This window comes from Triturus cristatus, chromosome 5_1, assembly GCF_964204655.1.
Source record: "Triturus cristatus chromosome 5_1, aTriCri1.1, whole genome shotgun sequence".
Classification (NCBI taxonomy): domain Eukaryota; kingdom Metazoa; phylum Chordata; class Amphibia; order Caudata; family Salamandridae; genus Triturus; species Triturus cristatus.
Genome location: NC_140587.1, coordinates 214,618,494 through 214,629,514, shown reverse-complemented (window position 1 = coordinate 214,629,514; position 11,021 = coordinate 214,618,494).

Genomic DNA, 11,021 nt, shown 5'->3' with positions numbered 1-11,021 from the left:
CACTCCACGCCACAACAAGCCGCGCCACTCCACTCCACTGTACGACAATCCACTCTATGAAATGCCACTCGACTCTACGCCCCACCACTCTACAAAACTCTACGACACGCCACTCCACGCAACTCTACACTACTCAACTCTCGAAACTCTACATGCCCCTCCACTCTAATCTATGCCACTCTAATCTACACCACTCCACAACACGCCTCTCCACTTCACACTACATACCCCACTCCACTCCAATCTACCTCATTCTACCCTGCTCCACTGCAATCTAGCCTATATGCCTCACTCTACTCAACTCCAATCTACCCCACTTCACTCCAATCTACCACAATCTAACCAATCCACTTCAATCTACCCCACTTCACTCTACTCCAATCCACCCCACTCCAATCTCCCCAATCCACCCACTCCACCCCAGTCTAACCCATTCCACTCCAATCTACCCAACTCCACTCAATCTATCCCTCTTCACCCCAATCTACCCCACTCCTCACCAATATATCCCACTCCATTCCAATCTATCCCAATCCACACCACTCCAATCTAGCCCAATCTAACCCACTCCAATCTACCACGATCTACCCCACTCCACTCCAATCTACCTCACTGCAATTCACCCAATCTACTCCACTCCACTCTACCCCAATCTACCTACTGCACTCCACTCCAATCTACCCAACTCCTATATACCCCACTCTACTAAAGTCTACCCCGCTCCATTTCAGTCTAACCCACTCTACCTCAATCTACCCCAACCCATCCCACTTCAATCTACCCCATCCCAATCTACCCCCTCCAATCGACTCCACTCAAATCTACCCCACTCCAATCTACCTAATTTCCCTTTAATCTACCCCACTCCACCCCAACCTACCCCACTCCATCTTAATCCAAACCACCCCACTCCAAACTACCCCACCTCTCCCCAATATACCCCACTCCAGTTTATCCAAATCTACCCCATCCACTCCAATCCACACCACTCCACTCTACCCCAGTTTACACCACTCCAATCTACCCCAATCCACTCCACCCCAGTCTAACCCTCTCCACTCCAATTTACCCCATTCCACTCCGATCTACGTCACTCAACCCCAGCTACCCCATTCCAATTAACCGCACTCCAGTCTACCCCACTCCTCTCTAATCTATCCCAACCTACTCCAATCTACCCCACTCCACTCCAATTTAGCTCAATCTACACAACTCCAACCTAGCCCAGTCTATCCCAATCCAATCTTCCAAAGTCTTCTCCACTCCAATCTATCCCCACCTGCCCCACTGCAATCCACTCAATCTACTTCACTCTACCGCACTCCACTCAACCACAATCTACCCCACTGCAATCCACTCCAATCTACCCCATTAAATTCTATCCAACTCCAATCTACTCCAATTTACTCAACTCCACTCCAATCTACCTCACTCCACTCCACTCCACCCCAATCTACTCCAACCCACCCCATTTCAATCTACCCCACTCCACCCCATCCCAACCCAATCTACCCCACTCCAATCTACCCCAATCTACCACACTCCACCCAATCTACCACACTCCACTCAACCCCAATCTACCCCACTCCACCCCACTGCACTCCAATCTACCCAACCCTACCCTACTTCACTCTAATCTACCCTACTCCACCACAATCTACTCCACTCCACTTCAATCTACCCCAATCTACCCCACTCCACCCCAAACTACCCCACCCTACCCCTTTCAAATATATCCCTCCTCACTCCAATCTACCCCACTCCACTCTACTCCAATCAACCTAAACCCACTCCAGTCTTCTCCACTCCAATTTACCCCACTCCACTCTACCCCACTCCACTCAGTTAAACCCACTCTACCCCCACTCCCCTCCAATCTACCCATTGTCACACTACCCCAATCTACCCGACTCTACTCCAATATACCCCACTCCACACAAATATACCCCATTCTACCCTACTCCAATCTACCCCACTCAACTTCAGTCTATTCCTCTCCACCCAATCTACCCAACTCCACCCTAATCTACCCCACCCTACCCCTCTCCAATATGCCCTACCAGCTCTAATCTACTCCACACCAATCTACCCCATACCACTCTACTCAATTTAATCCACTCTACCCCACTCTACTTCAATCTACCCCACGCCACTCTACCCCAATCTACCCCACTCCACTCAAATCTAGCCCACTCTACCCTACTCCAATCTAGCCCACTCCACTTCAATCTACCCCCACTCCACACCAATCTACGCCACACCACTTAAACTACCCTACCCTATCCCTCTCCAATATACCCCACCCCAAACTACCCCACTCCACTCCAATCTACCCCACTCCATTCCAGTATATGCCAATTTACTCCAGTCCACCTCAGTCTACCCCACTCCAATCCAATCTACCCCACATCACGTCAATCTACCTCAATCCACCTCCTTCAATCTACCCCAATCCAAAATAATCTACCCCACTCCACTCCATTCTACTCACTCTAATTCAATCTACCCCAATCTACCTGACTCCATTCCAATCTAATCCACTCAACCCCAATTTACCCTACCCCAATTTACCCCACTCCAATCTACCCCAATCTAACCTACTCCAGCCCACCACAATATACCCCACTCCAGGCTACTACAATCTACCCCTCTTCACTCCAATCTTTCCCACTTCATGCGACCCCACTCCAATCCACTCCACATTGATCTCTCCCACTCCACTGCAATCTACCCCAATCCAATCTACCACAATCTAGCCCACTTCACCACAATTTACACCACTCCACCCAATCTATTTTACAAAACTCCAATCCATCCTACGCCACTCCACCTAAATCTTCCCACTCCACTCCAAGCTAGCCCACTCCACTTCAATCTACTCCTCCACTCCAATCTATCCTAATCTACCCCACTCCAATATACCACAATTTACCACACTCCAACACAATCTACCCCACTCCATCACAATCTACCCCACTCACATTAATCCCACTCCACTCTACCACAATCTACTCTACTCCACTTCACTCCACTCCAATCTACCAGTCTACCACACTCCACTCCAACACAATCTACCCTACTCCACTCCAATCCACCACCATCTACCACACTCTGATCCACCCAGTTTACCCAACTTCACTCCAATCTACCCCACTCCATACCACTCTACCCCAATCTACACTATTCCACTCAACTCTACACCAATCTGCCCCACTCCACTCTACCCCACTCCAATGTACCCATATCTACTCCAATCCACTCCAATCTAACCCACTCCCCCATTCTATCCCACCCCACTCTAGTCTACCCCCTCTCTACCCCACCCCTGTCTACCCGACTCCAATCTACCCGACTACGATCAACCTCACTCTAATCTACCTTACTACAATGTACCCCAATCCACTCAACTCCAATCCAATCTACCCCACTTCAATTCACCCAATCGACCCCACTCCACTCTACCCCAACTTACATACCCCACTCCACTCCCATCTACCCCTCTCTATTCCACCCTAATATACCCCACTCCACTCCAATCTACCCTATTCAACTCCACTCCAATCTACCCCAATCCCCTCTACCCTAATCTGCCCAACTCCACTCTACCCCACTCTACCCCAATCTACCCCCTTCTACTCCAGTTTTACCCAATCTACCCCACTGCCCTACAGTCTACCCCAATGTACCCCACTCCACCCCATGCTACTCCACACCGCAATCTTTTAGCCACGCTGAACAGCAGCCACCCTGGTGTACATGGCTGAAACACATTGTCAAAGCCAGTAGCTCTCCCATATGCGAGAGCTATTGGCTTTCCCAAAGCTTTCATAGTTTTTAGTTACTGATCCATCTCGGTTCGGTACATAAAAAACAGAATGTGCCTGGTGTCATTTGGTAGGCATGCGGATGTCCTCACGTGCAAAATAATATGGCTGCAGTGTCTTTTTCTTCTATTCTTCAATTGTTCTTTACGGCACTGCCAAAAACCATTGGCAAAGTCAATAGACCCCAAAAACACGACTTATTTAGCCCTGCTTGTTTTTGTTGCAATCTGCAATTATGCGGATTATAGTGGATAATGTATTAAGTGTAACAAATCCAAACTTTTGCGAAAAATGCATCATCTACAAAATCGCATAATTCCAGTGTGCAAAACACATGACATGGGTTAAATGAACAATTTAGAGCAGTGCTCTGTTAAGTATCTCTCTGAAAGATTAGCAGAAAGACGAACTCGCCAGCCGCTATTGAATGAAACCATATTTTTTGCCCGTTAGGTCGTGTGGAACTGCAGCTTGGTAAAAGTGAAACCTCTCGTATCGTTTCAAAACACGCGGCGATACATTTTGGGTTGAACGTTTTTGAAAGGGAAAAACGAAAGCGGGCAGGCGATAACCATGTGCCGGAGATGTGTATCACTCTGACACCGAATGGAGGAAATAGGAATTAATCAGATCTGTGCTCTGCAACTTTTTCGGCTTGATTTAGTAGTTTTAAGAACAAGCGACTTCACAGAAACTGCAGGCCCATAAGCCAAGACTGCGGTGTAAATGCAACCTTAGTCTACTTTGATGTCTGACTCCAACTCTCTGTAATGAACATTAACCTCACACATCTTCAGCTCTCCAATGCAGGTGTGCTTATTTCATTTACAATCCTCGCGCCCTCAGCAGTTGTAGTGGCAAGTCGTAGGCATTCCATCTCTTTTTTGTTGTGTTGCCAACCTTTAAAAATACATTTTATTGGAATAGAAACCATGTTGGCAAAAGCCAACACCTCACTGTGTTGATCGACCAAAGCGGTGTCACAGCAGCAGTCCCCCTCCCACACCACACACTGTCTTATAACCTCCCCCTCCCTCCTTTGGAAATATAACCAGTGCCCTACGGTCTCTTACAAACAAATACCACTGCGTCAGCTAATACCCACTGCCTTCAGTAAACCAGCTCAGACAAAATACAAAGCCAGCACCTCCCTGGCTTCAGGAAACATGTTCCACAAAAACATTTCTCCCTCACTGTCTTATACAGACGAACAGAAAACACAACCAGTACTCCACTGTCTTCCCATAACGAGCACCACTGCAACAACTAACAACCTTCGGCTTTCACTAAGCAAACACAACAACAATAGCCAGAAACTCTGTCTTCAACAAACCTGTACCAGAGCAGCATTGTCTCCTGATTGTCTGATACACACAAACACCAGCGCAAACACAACCAGTACCACACTGTCTTACCCCAACAAGCAGCGCTGTAACAGCTAACGACCTTCTGCTTTCAATAAGCAAACGCAATAACAACAGCCAACAACTCTGTCTTCAACAAACCTGTACCACTGCAGCATTGTCTCCCTGTCTGATACATACGAACACCAGAGCAAACACAACCAGTACCCCAGTACCCCAACAAGCAGCGCTGTAACAGCTAACGACCTTCTGCTTTCAATAAGCAAACGCAATAACAACAGCCAACAACTCTGTCTTCAACAAACCTGTACCACTGCAGCATTGTCTCCTGATTGTCTGATACACACAAACACCAGCGCAAACACAACCAGTACCACACTGTCTTACCCCAACAAGCAGCGCTGTAACAGCTAACGACCTTCTGCTTTCAATAAGCAAACGCAATAACAACAGCCAGCAACTCGGTCTACAACAAACCTGTACCACAGCAGCATTGTCTCCCTGTCTGATACACACGGACAGCAGAGCAAACACAACCAGTACCACACTGTCTTACCCCAACAAGCAGCGCTGTAACAGCTAACGACCTTCTGCTTTCAATAAGCAAACGCAATAACAACAGCCAGCAACTCGGTCTACAACAAACCTGTACCACAGCAGCATTGTCTCCCTGTCTGATACACACGGACAGCAGAGCAAACACAACCAGTACCACACTGTCTTACCCCAACAAGCAGCGCTGTAACAGCTAACGACCTTCTGCTTTCAATAAGCAAACGCAATAACAACAGCCAACAACTCTGTCTTCAACAAACCTGTACCACTGCAGCATTGTCTCCCTGTCTGATACATACGAACACCAGAGCAAACACAACCAGTACCACACTGTCTTACCCCAACAAGCAGCGCTGTAACAGCTAACGACCTTCTGCTTTCAATAAGCAAACGCAATAACAACAGCCAGCAACTCGGTCTACAACAAACCTGTACCACAGTAGCATTGTCTCCCTGTCTGATACATACGAACACCAGAGCAAACACAACCAGTACCACACTGTCTTACCCCAACAAGCAGCGCTGTAACAGCTAACGACCTTCTGCTTTCAATAAGCAAACGCAATAACAACAGCCAACAACTCTGTCTTCAACAAACCTGTACCACTGCAGCATTGTCTCCCTGTCTGATACATACGAACACCAGAGCAAACACAACCAGTACCACACTGTCTTACCCCAACAAGCAGCGCTGTAACAGCTAACGACCTTCTGCTTTCAATAAGCAAACGCAATAACAACAGCCAGCAACTCGGTCTACAACAAACCTGTACCACAGCAGCATTGTCTCCCTGTCTGATACATACGAACACCAGAGCAAACACAACCAGTACCCTACTGGCTTCCCCTAACAAGCAGCGCTGTAACAGCTAACGACCTTCTGCTTTCAATAAGCAAACACAACAACAAGAGCCAGAAACTCTGTCTTCAACAAACCTGTACCAGAGCAGCATTTTGTCTCCTGACTGATGGACACGAACACCAGAGCAACAGCAACCAGTACCTCACTGTCTTTCACTGAACACCACCACGCAATGGATCTTGTCTCCTTCCAAATGTCCCGGGTGGCTGCGGGTCAGAGTTTTCCTTGAATAATGTTTGTGGATCTTCTGATTCTCGGTATATTCTTTCTGAATTTGGTTCTCATATAAGCATCCTGTGTTGTTTACCTTCTGTCTCCTTGCGTTTGGAACACGGCTGTCCCTATCTTGCACCGTTTCTGTTGTACGCGAGTGCCTCATGTCTGTGTGATTGTTTGTGATGTCGCTCAGCAGTGAGTCCCTATGTCCCCTGTAGCCATGTCTCCCTTTCTCCTTATTTTTACTCACACCGAGCCATCTTTGAGATTCTTTCTCAATCAAATGTTCTCTGAGGTCCCCTTTCTCCAATGCTTCATGTTGCCTTGAAAGTCACTGTCATCTGAGCAAGAGGTAGTTCTGCTGTCAGTGTCAGGTGTATATGTGGTCTGCTGCACCTGTCTCTGGATAGGTGGCAATCTATTCCTTGCCTCAGTGCTTGGATATTCTAAGGCCTATGCCTGGATGTACTGTGAGGACACAAGGACCGTGCTGATTTCTTTCACTAATTATTATATTTGCATACAGGGTCAAAGGTATGCTCCAAGTTGTAGCAAACTATAAAAGGAAGAAGACCTGGGACATCCCAGTCGCTCATTTCCCCATAGAGTTAGTTGGGGCTTGGGGAAGAGGAGGAGCCCCAGGGTTTGAAACTCTATCCATCTTTGAGCTCCTGGCACTTTCCAATAGCAGGATAGTGGACCCTGGGCAGTCCGATTTCTTGCCCAGGTCTGCCCCAAAAATTCCACAATCCTCTGGACCTGAGAGGGCAAAGCCTTCCAGGATTATGCAGATGCCGGGAGCTAACGGAGCGCACTCTGTCAGGTTCATTTTAGAATTTCTGAGGAAAAAAATCGATCCCAGTGCAAAGAGTTGTCAGTATTCAAGGATAAAAATGTACTCCCCAAGCAGAATATATTCGACAGCCAGCATACTCCACCTGTATCAACCTAGGTATCCGAGGAGAGAATCCTGGACCGCTGAGATTGAGGAAGGCAGCTGGCTGCTGTAGCAAGCACGTCATGCAAAGTAGTTGCTGGAAGATGTACACACCAATGGAGAAGCAACAAGATGGTGTTTAGTAGCACCTGTATTAGAGCAGCGAACACAAGAAGAATGGAGCAAGCGAAGGAAGGATTCAGAAGGTAAGCAGGAGGTATCACTTGAGGATGGCTAAAGGGTATGGAGGGACAAGGAACCAAATGGAACAAAACAAAAGAGATGAGGGTAGAGAATGCTGAGTGTGAGAAATGGATTCCACCTCATTTAATTTTCCTGAATGTTTTGCTTTTTTGGTCAACCTGGTTTATGGACTTCTGTCATGATTGAGTCTCACTACCTCAGCCCCACTCACTGTAAACTCTGTTACAATGGATTGGGGGTGCTAACCACCAGTGTTTACCTTTTAAGTTAAAGTCCACAGCTGCAAAGCTAGGATACGAGGCTCTGGGCTGGTTGCAGGAGAACACGCATGTGCACTAGTGTGTGGGCTGAGCGTGTTATTGTCTAGCTCAGCCTGGTATCTGCGCACAGGTGGTCTGTTGCAGAAGGGACCTGGGCAGGCCTTGTAATATGAGTGGGCATTAATAGTGTAAGTATGTACTTTTATAGGAAGTACTAAAAAGTATGTGTGCTTCACTGTATTATACACTATGGGCAAAATCTGCATCAACCTACCGTTTCGCCACGCTTTGGCCCAGACCCTTGGTCAATGCCCAGTATTATGGTAAATAAGGATTATCAATGAAGTTCTGATATTAAATTCTTCATATCTGCACTCCTAGTGGCTTTTCAAGAAATACTATTTTCTCCGGCTTCGTTAATAAAGAGATTTGGGCCTCGGAGTCACCCTGCTGGGCCAAGTAATCCTCTTCTGGCCAACTGGACTATCAAAGGCCTCCAGACACAACTGGGCTATTAGCCAGTAATCAGGCCTGCTGCGGGGAAGAATGAATTATCGACCACCATATATACTGAACCATTAGTAGTTTAATCTGTATTATGTCAGTATTAGGCAAATATAGAAAAAAACAGGTAGGTGTCCCATGGAATGGTGCGGTGAGTTACTTAGTGACAGAACTGCAAAAAGTGTGCTGTGATTATAACAAATAGCTTTGACTGTAATACAATTGAATTTTCAAAGCACCAACTCTATTTCGAAATCAGGTTTGAGATTTGTACATTTTGTTTGCCAAGCCAGCGCAGACGTAAGTCGGCGTTTTAACCCCTAAACTATAAATTGTGGGCAGGGTCTTCATCAAGGCACAAGAGAGGTAGCGATTTTTCAGTCAAGCGTGAATTGCTTCTACCAATAGACCAAATTTGTCCAAATCCAGCTTAGTCAATAGACATTTTAAATCACTCTGAGGCATATTACCAAGCCCCTATCGCCAACACAACGTCACTTTTTGTGACGTTGTGGTGGCGATAGGGTCAGTGCCCTATTACCAAGGTAGCGTTAAACCACATAATGTGGCTAAAAGCCACGTTAAGTGGCTTAACGCTACCTTGGTAATAGGGCCCCTTTCACGCTAAAATTAACGTGAAAGGGGTGTGTAGTGGGTGTTGCGGTGGGCGTTCCACCGCAACACCCATTCACTTCGACGCTGCCACCTATTATCAAGAGAGGCGATAATAGGTGGCAGCGCCAAACTTAAGACCAGGAAAATCCTGGTCTTAAGGTGGTGGAGAAACGAGGAAAAATGCTTCATTTCTCCTAGTTTTTGCTTTTTCCATGTGTGCTGCCTTGTGCAGCACCCATGGAAAAAGCAAGATGCCAAGGTTTGTTTATGTACAGGAAGGTGCCTCTTCCTGTACATAAACAAACCTTTTTTTAAAATGCCATTTTGTAACTTACATGTGTGCTGCGTGAAGCAGCACACATGTAAGTTACAAAATGGCATTTTAGGTTTGTTTATGTACAGGAAGGGACAACTTCCTGTACATAAATATACCTCCCTGCTCGCAGACACCCTTGCACTCTGGTGCAAGGGTGCCTGCAATGGCGTTAAGTCGTGAGACTTAGCACCATCGCAGAGGGAAACGCCAGGCTGCACCATATCCTTGGTAATATGGTGCAGCCTGGCGCTTCTGAAGTGGCGATGAGAGGCGTTAAGCCAAGGAGGCTAACGCCTCTCACCGCCACTTCCTAGATAATATGCACCTTTGTGTTTAATGCTAGTGCACCTCCCAAAATGCTAGCAGTTCTCTGTCAGTTGTCACGGTGAGATCAGTTCATCATATGTGGTTGTTTATTATCAATTTATTTGGACGTTTTCAAATACAAAATTATTAATTTGAGGGAACCATTGTACTGTGATTCAAATGACTTATCCAGGTTCCCAGGAATACAAGTTGCCCTTATTAGCTTTCCTTGATTCTGGGAACGGATAGGGTGGGGATGTAATCTAAATGTGCTATTTTCTTTTTCCCACTTCACCTGGTCTTGGAAAACTGAACCCCAAAAAAGGCTAGCCAGACCTCTGCAGCCATTCACAGGACAAGATACCCTTTGACGTTTTGGAGGTAAGGGACCAGGCAGCTGTGACACTTAAGGCCAGGACTGAGGCTCTCAGAGAAGATCTTTCAAGAGACCAACTGACCTCACTGTCTTAGAAATTCCAAAAATACAGTGCAGGAGGGTTCGGGCAGGGAGGAACTGATGATGTGTCATGTTAGGATTGGGCACAGCCACCTACCTTCTGGAACTTTCTACCCCACATAAAAACCCCTGCACAAAGGAGAGACTTTGGACAACAATCTAAACCTGTGAGGGGTGACGCTGAAGAAATACCCAGCTGGAGGAAGAAAGACACCCGACTCCTACTGCAAAGATGGACAGAAGGACTAATGATTTCAGTTGACACTCAGGGACTAGGATTTGTTTCTCCATGGCCAGTGGCACTAATCTGTGTGCCCTATTGGGGACAGCCATGCACAGTCTTGTCAACAATTATGTAATTTCAGATTTTGCAGTCATCGTTTAAACGATGTTATAGATCATGACACAAGTGATGTAATATGTGAGCTAATTAGCAGTGAGGGTGAGTGAAAGTTACTTTAAGGCATGAGTTATAGGTACTTGAGATAACTATAACTGGTGCATTTCAGTGTTTTTATTTTAGTTTAAGACAGTATGCTTTAACTGATGTTTTCACCTAACTATAATGCCCCTCTAACATTTTTCAAGCTACAATGTGTAG